Here is a 15,255-nt window from a genome sequence, read left to right as displayed (position 1 = left end):
TTTATTGTGTGTGTGTGTGTGCCCATGCATGTGTATGGGCGCATGTGCCACATGTCATAGTACATGTGTAGGGGGATCAGAAGGCAGATTTTGAGGTTAGTTCTCTCCTTTCACCACATGAACCCTGGGGATCCAAACATGTCATCAGGCTTGGTGGCAAGTATCATCTCGCTGGCCCAGGTGACTGTTTCCATTACCTTCCCTGGAGACTGTAAAGAGCTTGGATTGGTCTTTGGGCTCTGGTGTGGGGTGCTGGGGGTGTTTCTATTGGTGAGCAGGTGGCAAAAATGACAGCTAAGTGGGAAAATAGTTCTGTACATAGCCGAAGGCAGAGCAGCCGCTTGCCACCTGAGGATAGTTGTCACCCTCTGGTTGGAGTCGGTTCAAGGCTACAGATATTGCATCCATTTTCTCAGCCCTTTGCAGCCTGGTAGTCACAGCACTGGAGGAAACACTCAGGAATGTCCCCGTGAGCTTATAGGCCCACTGGATGCGTTTTTATCACAGCTGTGATAATGCAAGTCAGTGCCTGAGCTCCTGCAGGTAACATGTTTTACCTGAGACACTTTGAGCAAAGACTCCTGGCAGAAATAGTTTCAGGGCCCTGCCAGAGTGAGGGATCGCCCCAGGCACCTTGCCTGCTGACAGCGGGAAAGCCCTCAGGCTCAGGGCAAAGGTAAGAAATGGAGCCTCTGGAGCCAAGAGGGGAGGGGTGGGGGAGCCTGGAAGCCCAAGGGTATGAGTCCCAAGGAGCGAGAGTATATTGTTTTCTTCTTTGCTGTGACAGTAACCTGTAGAAGCCATCTAAGGGTTGCTTTCTGTGACTCTTAGTTCAGGTGTATGGCCCACCTGGGTGTGAAGGCCTACCGCAGGAGCATGAGGTGGCTGTCACGTGGCATGGGCGTGGAAGTTGCCTCTCACAGTTAAGGTGGGTCCTCTCCAATTTAGAAACTCTGCCATACATCTGCCCAGTGGCGTATTTCCCTTCTAAATCCTAGGATACACCCAAGGGGTTCAGGGAAGTTTGAGGAACACTGTAGCATGTTCTCCTGTAACATATTCCTCTTGAGATTTTGGAGCTGGTGAGATGGCTCAGTGGGTAAAGGCACATGCCGACAAGCCTGAGGACCGGGGTTTGATCCTCGTGGAAAGAGAGAACTGGCTTCTGCAAGTTATCTGATCTCCACACACAACACACATACACACATACTTACACACACATACATATACACACGTATACAACTATACACATATATACACATACACACATATACATATGCACATACAGACACATACAGTCTTAGTTAGGGTTTCCATTAACTGAAGAGACACCATGACCACAGCAACTCTTAAAAAGGAAAACATTTCATTGGGGTTGGCTTATAGTTTTAGAGGTTTAGTCCATTACTGTCAGGACAGGAAGAACGGCAGTGTGTGGGCATACATAATGCTTGAGAGGTAGCTGAGAGTTCTACATTTTGATCTGCAGGCAACAGGAAGTAAACTGCCCACTGGGTATGCCTTGAGCATATATGAGACCTCAAAGCCCACCTCCATAGAGACACACTTCCTCCAACAAGGCCACTCCTTATGGCTAAGGAGTCTGTTGGGGGCCATACTTATTGAAACCACAACACATGTACACACATTTACACATATACATACACACATACATATATACACATACAAACACATATACATACCCAATATATACACACATACATATATACATCTATCCATTCTCCATCCATCATCCATCCATCATCCTTCATCTATCCATCCTCCATCCATCCATCCTCCCTCCCTCCATCCATCCATTCATTCATCATCCATTCATCCATCCATCCATCTACCCATTAAGGTTTAAATTATGTATATGTGAGTATATTTGCGTGAGTTTTGTGCACCTCATGCAAGCAGGTACTGGAGGAGGCCAGAAGAGGGCACAGATACCCTGGAACTGGAGTTCCAAGTGATTGTGAACTTCCTGCTGTGGATGCTGAGAACCAGACTAGGTCCTCTGCAGGAGCTGTGAGTGCTCTTGACTACTGAGCTGTCTCTCCAGCCCAGACAGACTTGTTATTAATCCTTCTTTAAATGATAATGTTTTCCATTCGCTGCTGGCTGTCTCCTCAGGTTTTCTGTATTGCCTGCTAGACCCTGCTGGGTGATTAAGCCACTCACTCAACATCTTAAGGGCCACCAGAGGACTGTTTGCTTACAGCAGCTGGCTGTATTTCTCAGGGCTTTCACTGAGTGGTGTGTTAATTTATGCTCCTTGGGAGGAAAAGACCTTATGCTGTGGGAGCTGAGGTCGAAAGATTCAGGATTCACACTGATACCCTATTCCTTGTCTCCTCTTACCCCATCCCATGGGTTATGGTTATTATTGATTGCCAGCTTCACAGGCTCTAGAATCGCCTAGGAGGCAAATCGGATGCAGCTGGTCCCGCCTCGCTTCCCCAGCACTTGATGTCAGTTTGTGGATTTTGGGGAGGTTCCTAGTCCCAGAATAGGGAGCACAAAGACAAATGGCAGAAAGACTGGGGACACTGCAGCCAGCAATCAGTGGGGACGGCAGCCACTTGTGGAGTTCTTTCAATGTCTTGCTTCGGCTCCTTCCTGTGCAAGTAGCTTAATGATTATGGCTCCTGTCGGGATTCTGGTAAATTTGCTGGAACTTCAGAAGCATCTTTCATGTTCCAGAGCTATCAGCAATGTGGGCTGCTGCTGCTGTTCTGTGTGGCTACTAACATCCCTGCATAATTCTGGTGAAATTCTGGGTCCTTACATTCAGTACTTTTAGCTAAGACCTTCGGGAGTATCCAGACAGACTTGGGCAAGGAAAAGGCCATTGCTGGTGGTGGATCTGGAAGGAGGAGGAGCTTAGAGTCAGGGCGCTTGCTGTGCAGGGCTCTTGGAGCCATTAGTGGGTTTCCAGCCCCTTGCAACTTAGACTCACGCCTCAGAATGACTGTGGACATGGTTTCATTGAGCCTGCTGGGGTAAGGCCATTGTACCCAGTGCTTCCTTGCCCAACTCATTGCCTGGGCTGCTGGGCCCCTGCTCTGGGGGGTAGGCTTGGAGCAGTAGGAAGGAAGTGAGGTCATTTTCTAGTTTTGTGTAATCTGGCTATGGTCTAGAGAATGGGATTTTCTGCTAGGTGCACTGTGACCTGGTGAAGGAAGGCCTCTGGCCTCCCAGTCCTGCCTGCAGGCAGGATCTGAGTCAGGGATTCCTCTCTCTGGGCTCCAGGCCTTCCCAGTTCTGGGCACCCTGGGGCCTCAGGGTCAGGGAACACACAGCCTCAGGATTCGCTTCTGTTCTGACCTTCTCTTGGTTCTTAATAACTTGCAAATCAGTTTGAGCAGAATTTGTTTTTCTTCCTAGTGAGAATGTTTTCTTAGGACTGGGATGTAGCGCAGTTGGCAGAGTGCTGGCCTAGCATTTACCAAGCCTGGGTTCTAGCCCCAGGGGCAGGTAAACTGGGTTTAATGTTGCAGTCTGTCATCTCAGTCTTCAGAAGGTTTAGGCAGGAGGCTCAGACATTCAAGGTCATGTGAGTTTGAGGCCTGCCGGGCTGTGTGAGACCCTGTCTGGAAGGAAGCAGAAGTATAATGTGGTTAGATGTCCCTAGCATGCACTTGTCACGTTTTATCTGTGCTTTGATATGTTTTTACGTTCTCATTGTGGTGACAGTGTAAATGACAGAAGCCACCTAAGGGTTCCTTTGGCTCACAGTTCAGATAGATGTGTGGTCTTCCATCATGGTAGGGAAGTCATGGCAGCAGGAATCCAAGGCAGCTGGTCCAACATGGCGTCCACAGTCAGGAGGCAGAGAAACTGAATGCTAGTGCTCAGTTCATGTTCTTCTTTTTATTCGGTTTAAGACGCCAGTTCTGGGGATGGGCCTGCTCATCTTCAAGGATGGGCCTTCCCTCCTCAGTGATACCTCTTTGGAAACACCCTCCTAGACACACCCAGAGACGTGTTTCCATGATGATTCTAAATTCCTTCAATTGATAATAGAGATTGATAATCATGACTATCCATTTCGAACCTCTGTTTTTAATCCCTTGCTTAACTCTCCGAGCTTTTCTTGTTGTTGTCAGAATGTCTTTAATCATAAATTGAAACGATAAAACCACTTAAATAGCCTGTCATAACAGTGCATCTTGCAGGGAAGATCTCTGCTCTCCATGGAATGGGCACATGTGCAAACACACACAGACACACACACACACACACACACACACACACACACACACAGAGAGAGAGAGAGAGGATGAGGGAAGAAAGAAGGAGAGATATTTAAAAAGAACCCTCAAGAACTAAATGAAGAAGTATCAAGCTCAAGCCCTCTGTATGTAGCTGGTAACTTAATATTAAACTATGACAATTTTGGAGTCAGATTTGAAGCAAGCTGTCATTAAATACTTGCCAAGATGATAGACTCTGGCCAGGTCCTTCCTGGCGGTCCCAGAAAGTGCCCACAAGTCACATTTTGCAGAGGCTTATAAAGGCAACCCCTTAAGGCTGCTGTATTTCCCATCAGGTCTGACCAGGGGCGAGCATATATCCGGACGTACTTCCTGCCTGCGTTCCTCCTGCCTACGTTCCTCCTGCCTACATCCAATCAGGCAAGTATACATCCTGACCTATTTCCTGCCTCTATACTTCTCACCTGTGATCAAGTGATCAAGAGAACAGTTGGGTCAAACAAATGTGTTCAGGGGAGTGAAAATACGTGGCTTGTGTTATCTTCCAAAAGCAACAGCCTCCGGCATTTCAGGAAGTCTCTGTCCTTAGGTAAGGCTTACTGATTAGAGGCGTTTTTTTTTTTTTTTTTTTTTTTTGCTTTAGAGATCTCTTAGGCACAGTAATTAAAACTTAAACCATAGCTTTAGCTCTCATATAAGTAGCTAACTGCTCCTATGACTGAACTGAACTGAAGCCATAACAGGATTAAGAGGAGCAGCCCACTGCATTCATTTGCCTCGCATTCTTCTTTTCCCTTTTGTGACAGAGTCCCCCTGTAACGCCCAGGCAGGCCTTCAGCCTCCTGGTGCAAGTGATCCTTAGGCACAGTCTCCCATTTCAGCTGACAACCCAATCTGCTTTCAGCAGAAGGTCCTAAGACAATTGTCCTAACAGAAAATCGTACCCAACTTTTAAAAAGATTTTAAGAATTGTTATTTGTGTATATGCTTGTGTGTCTGGATGAGGGGTGGGGCACGTGAGCATTATGACCTGGAGGCCAGAAGGAGGACTTTGGCTCTTGGAACTGGAGTCACAAGTTTCTGTGAGCTGTCTGATATTTGATATTTCCTCATTTAATTGTTGGGAGTTCTTTTAATCATAGATTTTTTTTTTAACCACTTATACAGCCTATAATAGCAGTGCACCAGGCAGGAAAGATTTCTCTGATGTTGTGTGTAAAGTAAGCGTGATATGACTATTTGGAGATTGGTGAGGTGGTTGCAGTAAGGACTAGCATGTTCTCCTTAAAAGCTTGAGTACAACTGAAGGTAGCTCGGTAGCAAAGCACTTGAGCCTTATGTGTGAGATTTGGGTTTAATTACTGGTCGTGGAAAACAGGATAGGAATTCTGGGCCTGGAGAGATGGCTCAGATATTAACAGTGCTTGCTGCTCTTCCAGAGGATTCTAATCTGTTGAGGCTGATTTTCCTTTTACAGACAAAGTTGTCCGGAAAATATCACATGTGACCTCACAATTCCATTATCACCGATCTGTATCATACACCGTGTATTGCCCCACCAGATAATATTGTCTACTGATGTCATAGCCAAGGTAGCCAGATAGTAGCTCATTTCTTCAAACACTTTGCTGTCAGTGCCTGATTTAGGTCTGCCTGGCAGCTGAGTGGTTGAGTAATCTCCCTACTGCCACCCTCTCCCCCAAATCCCATAGCCAAGATTGAACTCCGGTTCCTATGTGGTATGATGGTTATTTCTAATTACCAATTTGGCAAAACCTACAATCACCTGGGAAGAAAGCTTCAATCAGGGATTGTCTAGATCAGGCTGGCTTTGGGGCATGTCTGGGGGTATTGTCTTGCTTGCCTGCATTGATATGGGTAGGACCAGCACACTGGGGCCTGTTGGTGGGGGGGGGGTCGCTCATTCTTTCCGACCTCCCAGCTAACTTGCACTCAAAATAATCACATAGAAACTGTATTAATTAAACCACTGCTTGGCCCATTAGCTCTAGCTTCTTACTGGCTAACTCTTACATCTTAATTTAACCCATTTCTGTTAATCTGTATATCACCATGTGGAAGTGGCTTACTGGCAAAGTTTCGGCATGTCTAACTCTGGTGGCAGTTCCATAGTGTCCCCTGACTCTGCCCTTCTTCCTCCCAGCATTCAGCCTAGCTTTCCCTGCCTACCTAAGTTCTGCCCTGCTATAGGTCCAAAGCAGTTTCTTTATTCATTAGTGGTAATCACAGTATACAGAGGTGACTCCCACATCACCCTTTCCCAAAAAATGGACCATGGATATTTTCCGTTGTTTAGAATGTTGGTTACAAGTTGTAATAAATAATTGTCAGGAGAAAAGCTAAACAAGGGATATTAGATTCAGAGTTCTTGTTTAAAGAAAAGGGGGGGAGTTCTGTGGGACAATGGTCTTTTATCCTGTCACTTGCATTATTTTAAATAAAATGCTGATAGGAAGTATAGGTGGGGTGACCAGGCAGGAAGTAGAGGTGGGGCAATGAGAATTCTGGGAAGAGGGAAGTTTGAGCCTGCAGTCGTGACCAAGCCACAGAGGCCGCAAGATGTGATTGCCTCGCCGAAAAAGGTACCAAGTCATGTGGCTAACGCAGACAAGAATTATGGGCTAATATAAGTTATAAGAGATAATAAAAAACCTGAGCGAATAGGCCAATCAGTTTATAATTGATGTAGACCTCTGTGTGTTTCTTTGGGCCTGAATGGCTGTGGGAACTGGGCAGGACAGAAACCTCCTCGATCAACAGGGGTCCAGCACCGTTCCCTGGTTTGGACCCAGACATGTATGATAGCATAGAAAGCTAGCTGAGCATGAAGTGTGCGTGCATTCATTTCTCGCAGTTCTCTACTGTGGATGCCACGAAGGAGCATCAAGCTCACACCATTGTGACTTCCCTGCAGTGACGGACTGTAACCTGGAATTGTGACGTAAACCTTCTTCCTGAAGCTTTTTGTTCTGGAATGTTATTGCAGTAACAAAAATGAAAAGAGGGCTTAGGAATAGGAAGGGAAGGAGGTTGAAAGTGTCGTTGAATTCCGGCTGTGCAGGAAGACTTGCTGAGCGCCATTGCCATTGTGAGAGGCTTTCCTTATCCCCACCCACCCTATGGAACACACACCAATATTACCAGTACTTCCCTGGCGAGTAAACCAAGCTCTGAAAGTATTAAACATGTGCCAAATGTTCATTGAAGTGCAATGACCAGAAAGATCTGAATGTCTAGTGTCAGAATAATGAATAAACTCATGAACAGTGACTGTAGATTCAGTGGATTGGCAATTATCTGTGACCAGTTTTGTGGAAGATAACGGAGAAGTAGAAGATGTAATGCTGGGAAGCTGAGAGTCTGCCTAGGGGAGTGTCTGTACCTAGTGTGATAGGTGGAAGCGGTCCAGAGCTGTAGAGATAGGCAAGGATACAGAGTGGGGAGTGGGCAGGGTAGGGAAAATATGTGGAAGTGTTGGGGGGCGTACGACTCTGTGAGAACCACTGATGTGAGCTAAGCAGTCCTTGAATCAGGAGGTGCTATCTACACCTCTTTTTAAAGTGGGAAGTGTGCGTGTGTCTGTCTGTTTCTCTGCCTGCCTGCCCGCCTGCTCCTGAGGGTTCATCTGGCAGGGATTATGGAATACCTTGAGAAGGAGGGGGATGAGCCTGGAGAACACTCGGCCAGGTAGGAAGCTGTAGTGATGGGCTGGGAAGGAGATGGTTAAGGCAAGAACAAGAATGACAGGGTTGGTGTTCAGCTGACTGTAGAGCTTTGTTGAGAGGCAGGCATCGGAGTGAGGTGATCCAGCTGAATCTTTAGGGAGAAAAGGAACAAACGTTTATCTTGATTTAGATGGCCTTCGTAGGCTCTGGGAGAAATTGGTTTATTTACATTCCGCCTCCAATGAGAGAGTTGTATGTGTGTATGGAGGGTGGATATTCACATATGTGCATGTGCATGTGGAGGCCAGGGAATAGCCTCAGGTTTCATTCCTCCAGATACTGTTCACCTTGGTTTTATTTGAGACAGGGCCTGTCACTGGCAGGGGCTTGCTTGACCGAGAGCCATGTCTTTACCTCCCCAGCCCCCGGGTTCACAGGCACACACCACCTCACCTGACTTTTCATTAGGGTTCTGGGGGAGCAAACTCAGGTCCATGCTTGTGTGGCAACTTCCCTTCCCTTCCCTTCCCTTCCCTTCCCTTCCCTTCCCTTCCCTTCCCTTCCCTTCCCTTCCCTTCCCTTCCCTTCCCTTCCCTCCCCTCCCCTCCCCTCCCCTCCCCTCCCCTCCCCTCCCCGCCCCCCGCCCCGCCCCGCCCCGCCCTTCCCTTCCCTTCCCTTCCCTTCCCTTCCCTTCCCTTCCCTTCCCTTCCTTTCCCTTCCCTTCCCTTCCCTTCCCTTGTTCTTCGCTCCTTCCTTCTCTTACTTTTGTTTTTTTGTTTTTGTTTTTGACAGGATCTCAAGTAGACTAGACTGAATTCTACTGTCTATATAGCCAAGAATGACCTTCAACTTTTGATTCTCTTGCCTCTGCCTCCCATGTGCTGGGATTCATGGTACTAAGCAAGCCCTGCATTCTCCTATTCCTCACAACCTTTGGGGCGTTTGACAGGGTTCCTTTAATGTATTTAGGAATTGTGACGTGATCATCAGGAAGAGTTAAGACAAGGACAGGATGGGACTAGATGGGACACTATGTCCCAGGACTCTTGTGGCATTGAGATTTGTAGTATCATCTGATAAACGAACCATGACTTCAGTCACTGGGAAATTGCTTAGTATACAGGCTTCAGAAGCCCAGTAGTTCATCTCTATGTTGGGAAGAGCAGTAACTAGACTTTTCAGTTTGAACTCTCCAGGTTTCTGGGCATCACTGTTTCCACAGCAACTTAGACAACCAGAGCAGATTCCTTTATCATTTCCTTATCTGGCTCCTCTATTTACTCTCACTTGAGGTTGATTTAGCATCTTACAAGAACCCAGCCTTGTCTCCCAGACATCATTAATCTTTCCTTTCTTGTGCAGTGTAAGTGTGAAATTAATCAAAAAGCAAAGGGAAATTAATAACACATTGGTATTCACAACTCATCTGAAACCTCACAGGAGGTATGAAAATCCCTTCTCTGAATTAATGACCCCCTCAACAGGTTAAAGGTATGTACAGTAAAGTTATTTGGGAAATGTCCCTGTGTTCGCTTTGTTTTGGTAATTAGTCAGTGCATTGTCATGAGGTCACTGAACGATCCCCAGAAACATTCCACTGGAGTTCCTCCGTTCATATATATGGTATAGAAATGAGGGCGCCACATCATTGCTGCGGACTGGCTTCTTGTCAGTTGTGGGAGGTTTGCCCCAAGAGATGCAGTTTTGATCTGTATTTACAGTAAACTGCATTTGATCTCAGGCTTGCTGTTTCCTTCCTATGACATGGGAAGATGGGTTTCAAAGGATACAGTGCGCTGAGTGCATTATGGGAAAGGTTGGCGAGTTATAATTATAACTCTCCGCTCAGCTTTTGCCGCGGGCGATAGAGGACACACTTTTGCCACCGAGTGTTCCTGTAATTACACTGGGGACAACAGACAGCAGCCACCTTCCATTAGGGGTGTGAGAAAAGGCTCCTTACTATTTCAGTGACAGCGTAAGGTGTTGAGTGAATCAGCAGCAGCCTCATCATGAGGAATTAAAAATAGAGAGGAATGGCTGACATCATCTGTAGCAAGTGTTTAAGGAGTAGAAAAAAATGCGAGAGAGTTGTATAAGCAGAAGACCTCTCTGAAGGGTCATGGCCCAGCTCACTCAGCAGTGGGTGGTGGGTCTCCAACTTTGGCATGCCTCCAAATCATTCATTACTGGAGTTCACCAAAGTTCCTGATGTGTTTAGGTTTATGATGACGTCTGAGGTGTGTGTGTGTGTGTGTGTGTGTGTGTGTGTGTGTGTGTGTAAACCTGTGCATGTGCGTGTGTAAGCCAGAGGTCGGCATTGATTATCTTTCTAAATTTTTTTTTTCTTTTGAGGTCTTATGGAGCCCAGCAATTGGGCTAGACGGGCTGGCCAGCAAGCCCTAGGATCTGCCTGTCCTCTGTCTTCCAGGGCTGACTTGAACTGCCGTGCCTGGCACTTCCATGGATGCCAGGGATAGAATGCCAGTCCTCATGCTTCTGGTGGAATCAGTTGACCCACTGAGCAATCTCAGCAGCCCTGAGGCTGAGGTTTTGTCCTCTTGACCTCCCAGATGATGCCTCTGTTGCTGTGGAGTGGTGTTTCGAGGGCTACGCTTTTAGAACAGTTGGGCTGGCGTAAAGCTGAGGATGGTTCTGGAGGCAGAATTTTATTTATTTATTTATTTATTTATTTATTTATTCATTTATTTATGAATGAGATGGGGGACTCACATGACCCAGGCTGGCCTTGCTATGTAGCTCAGGCTGGCTTTGAACTCCTGGTTCTCCTTGCCGTTGCCTCTAGAATACTAGGAGTACAGACATCTGCCACCCCTCAGGATTTATCAAAACACACATCTGTAGGCTAGGTGTGATAGCACACACCCTTAATCTCAGCATTTGGGAGGCAGAGATGGGGGGCAAGGGGGAGATCTCTGAGTTCAAGGCCAACCAGGGCTACACAATGAGACCCTGACTCAAAAAATGATTATTTCCTCAGTACATTTTACAGTCAATTTTGATGAAGATAGAAATTCAATGCCTCATTTGGGGTGGTGTGTTGACGTTTTGTATGAAGGATTTGCTATTTGATGTGCAATAGATTTTAAACATTATAAAAATAGATGAATGGCTGGGTATGGTGGCATACACCTGTAATCCTGGTACTTGGGAGATAGAGGCACTGTTTGTAGAACTACTTTTTTATGAATTTATTATCCCATTAAAGCAGCATCACCCATGGCCATAGCAATTAAAATATCTATAGAGGACTCGAGGACTCAGGAAACCGAACCAGGCACTGTGGTGACCCGTGTCCCAGACATGAAAAGACGAATGTGCAGTCACCTTGTTGTTCTCGGTCACATGGGTTGTGGGAGTGAGAACTGTACCTGAGCCCAGGTTTCAGTTCTACCACAGTGTGAGAGTCTGTGGAGACTTGGTGAAAAATCTCTTTGTAATGGGAAGGCGTTATCAGTTCTGGGGTTAAATAAACACCTGAAATTAACTTGTCCATTCTGAGGGCAAAAGCTACTCCAGCCAGGTGTGGTGGCACACACATGTAAGCCAGTGCTTAGGAGACAGAGGCAGGTGAATCTTTGGGGTTTACTGTCCAGCTAGCCCAACCTAATGGTGAGTTCCAGAAAGTGAGAGAGGAACCCCTAGCAGAAATCCTAGGTGGACAGAATCCTAAGGAACAATAACCCGAGGTTGTTCTCAAACTTCCACAGGCGTGCATAGCACATGCGCGCACACACAAACATGTACCACTTACCAGGGTAGGGGCATGGGGCTTAGAAGAGCTAGTAAAGAATATGAAGACACGAGTAAAAATAAGAAAACAGAAAACATAGGATATAGTACTGGGAAGGAGTTCCAGGGAATACTGGAAAACCTCCGTGTTTAATTTTCTATACGCTTTTAGACCCTAATGCCACAGGGGGAAGAAGACAAAAGACTGCTTTGCTATAGGCAGTGAACCCACCCTAGACCAAGTATCCTGCAGGCAGCCACTCCCAAGGTCAAACCTCCTACTTCAAAAGAAGGAGCAGAAGTATGCTCGAATATCCTGACCATTGGTCAAGGTGGAGTAGATCTACCTGTATGGGCCATCTTAATGTCAAAAAGACCAAGTAACCACTCCCTAGTTCAGGATGTATAGCCCCACTTATTGTCAACAACTTTGAACAGGCTAAAACTCTCTGACCTTCAGGCAATGTGGAAATAGGCTCACATTTTTGGGCCTCCACACTTGCCATAGAGATATCACTTCCCAAGTGACTGTTTGGTCAGTCAGTCTTTTACAATGGCTCTATTCAAAATACAAAACCGAAGAGATCAATTTTGTTTGCTTAGATGTGAGATTTCAGTCTTGTCTGTGTTGTCACTGCCATCTCTGGAGGTTTCAGCCTTAATCCTTTTTCAAGATCAAGCCATACTCTCATAACCTCTGTGAACACATTCATAGGTTAGAGGTAATTAAGAAAGAGAAAAATCCAGGGTTGGGATGTAGTTCCGTTGGTAGATTACTTGCCTTTTGTGCACAGAGTCCTGGGTTCATCCCCAGCACTGAATAAACTAGGTGGTGCCTGCCTGTAATCCCAGCACTCTGGAGGTGGAGGCAGGAGAAGCAGAAGTTCAAGATTTTCTTTGGCTGTGTATGTAGTTTGAGGTCAACTTGGCCTACATGAGACCCTGTATTTGTGGTAAATCAATGCATGAGCCCAGGAAGAATGGAGAGCTCCTGCATGTGGGGATCAGCTTGATGGATGCTACAACAGTGTACAGTTTTGAAACTTAGGAAGGAGAAATGGCCTCCTCTGTCATTTTCTTTACAGACAGAGCTAGGAATGGCTGTAAAATGTCACTAAATGACCTCTGTGAATGTTTCATAGTTTAGGTGTAATTAAGAAGCAGGAATCTCTGGGACTGGAGATGTAGCTCCGTTGGCAGAAGACGGTGGGTCTGGAATGGCTAGGGTTGTACACTTGGCTATGCAGGAAATGGGATTTAAGATTACTTGAACATTTAAGTGTTGCCAAGGGTAAAAGTAAACAGACCTTCAGCTTCTCACTGACCACAAATTTTGCAAATGCCCAGAGTCAGTGTTCCTTCCATGATTTGGGAAGGAGCTTTTTGCCTTTTTAAGGTACTTCTTAACTATCTGCTGTTGCTATAGAAAAGAAAAAAACAACTTGCAAGCTTTTGGGGAGGTGAGGGATTAAAAAATTTGTTTGGGCTATAGAGATGGTTTGGTGGTTAACAGCACATACTGCTCTTGTTGAGAACAGAAGAGTGGTTCCCAGCACTCCCACTGGCTGTAGTCCCAGGTTCAGGGAATAGGATGCCCTCTTCTGGCGTCCATGGGCACCAGCATGAATGTGACACACATACTCACACACATGCGTGTAATTAAAAATCAAATAGATTTTAAAAACCTTGTCCACATCACTCACATTTCTTTGAGTCTGATAGTTTTAGCATTGCTGTCCCTACAGGACTGCCCATGGGAGATTAAAAAAAAATGTTGAGGCATCTTCTTTAGAAAACTTGGTAACTTGAGTGGCCAGAGAAATGGTTCAGTCCACAAAGCGCTTGCCACTTAAGAGTGGGAACCCATCTTTGGATCCCCAGCACCCAGGTCCAGTGACATGTGTCTGTCACCCTAGCACTGGGGAGACAGAGGCAGGAGGATCACTGGAGTTCACTGGCTGAGTTGGTGAGCTCCTAGCTGAGTGAGAAACCCTGTCTCAAAGAATAAGGTGGAGAGTTGCTGCTCTTGCAGAGGACCTGGGTTTGGTTTCCAGCACCTGCTAGAGGCTTCCATATCCGTAACTCTTCTGGCCTTCTCTGGCACCAGCCACGTATGTGGTCCACGTACATAGATGCAGACGAAACACTCATACACCTAAAATAAAGACAAATAAATCTGAAAAATAATGTGGAGAGATATTGAGGAAGATGCCTTACACTGAGCCCTGCTCTGTGCACACAGGGACGTATGTCCATGCCCACATAAACAGTACTTATCCCTCTCACCTCCCCTCATCTTGGTAACTGCAGTTATCAGCGTTAGTAGCTTTGTTCTTTATTGTGATCTTTTCTTGGAATCCATTCCTTTACTTCACTCCGAGCTATCTCAGGGACTCATCTTTGAAGGGTTCATGCAGTCATTGGCAAAGCTTCAGCCTCACCCATCAGTAAACAATTAAGGCGCCCTGACTGCTTCCTAGAGACGGTGGATATGGAATGGTTGAGGTTTTGGCCTGTACTCAGGCCTCTACCCTCCTCTGGCATTGCTTCGAGCTTGCTCTCAGGGATGAAGACATTGACACGGTTAATAGTTGTATGCCACAGTCCTTAAGAAGAAGAAATTGCCCTCATGTGGATAAAAAATAACCAAACTATTTCATAGCACACATTTCCATCAAGCCTTTTAGAATAAGGACTAGTTGATTTGTTTTAGAAGACTTAACCAGTTGGTTTATGTATGTGCGTGGGGGAGTGAGGTCAGATTTTTTTCACTCCCTTCCTTCCTATAGAAGGCCTTGGTTGTTATAATTCTCTGAGGAGATATCTCTTGGATATCAGAACCTCTCTCTCTCTCTCTCTCTCTTTCTCTCTCTCTCTCTCTCTCTCTGTGTGTGTGTGTGTGTGTGTGTGTGTGTGTGTGTGTGTGTGTTTACAGACATGTTTTCATCTTCTCACCTAGTTTGTTTTGGGATGTGTGTTTCAGGGAGTCTCATGTATCCCAGGCTGGTCCCAAATTCACTATGTAGCTGAGGATAGCCATAGACTTCTGATCCTCCTGCCTCTGCCTCCAGAGTGCTGAGTTTATAGGCATGCACCACCGGTCCCATTTCATGTGGTTCTGGGAATCCAATGTAGGGTTTCACGCATGCACTTTACTGAGCTACACTCTAGCTCCTTCTTAAAATTTTTTTTTACAAAGGGAAAAATTCAACCAAATCAGAAGCACACAGTATTACTAGATACTTTTCTAAGGAGAACTTGTTTTTTTCATTTTAAAATTATGCATGTGTGTATGTCTTTGTGTGAGCTTGTGCATGTGAGTGTAGTACCCAGGGAGGCCAGAAGAGGGAGTCAGATCTCCCTGAGCTGGAGTTTCAGGTGGCTGGTTGTGAGCTGCCTGCTGTGGGTGACAGTAACTGAATTCAGATTCTTTAGAAGAGCAGCAATCTCTCTCTCTCTTAGTTACTGAGTCATCTCTCCAGACTCTAAAGACATTTTTAATGCTGCAAGGTGAAACAGCTGCAAGGAATATGTTGTATTTGCAGGAGCAGGCTTGGAATTGGGTTGTCTCTGTCTCCCTTTGCCAGCTCCTCTGA

General features: G+C 46.0%; 1 protein-coding gene across 7 annotated transcripts in view; it reads left to right on the top strand.

Annotated features, from left to right (window-relative positions):
- The window catches only part of Mgat5 (alpha-1,6-mannosylglycoprotein 6-beta-N-acetylglucosaminyltransferase), a 295,197-nt gene that overhangs the window by 26,670 nt on the left and 253,272 nt on the right, over window positions 1-15,255 (top strand). For 5 of the 7 annotated variants that reach the window (XM_087906586.1, XM_087906578.1, XM_087906579.1 and 2 more), the window contains exon 2: window positions 4,556-4,640. The exons of the other annotated variants lie outside the window; for them this stretch is intronic. The gene's annotated coding sequence lies outside the window, so the exon portion shown is untranslated. The remainder of the gene's footprint in view (window positions 1-4,555; window positions 4,641-15,255) is intronic. 7 annotated transcript variants of the gene reach the window in all.

The sequence above is a fragment of the Myodes glareolus genome, chromosome 5 (genome assembly GCF_982192425.1).
Source record: "Myodes glareolus chromosome 5, mMyoGla1.1, whole genome shotgun sequence".
NCBI classification, from domain to species: Eukaryota; Metazoa; Chordata; class Mammalia; order Rodentia; family Cricetidae; genus Myodes; species Myodes glareolus.
The sequence above is the reverse complement of the archived record's forward strand: the minus strand, read 5'-3'. Positions and strand labels throughout refer to the sequence as shown.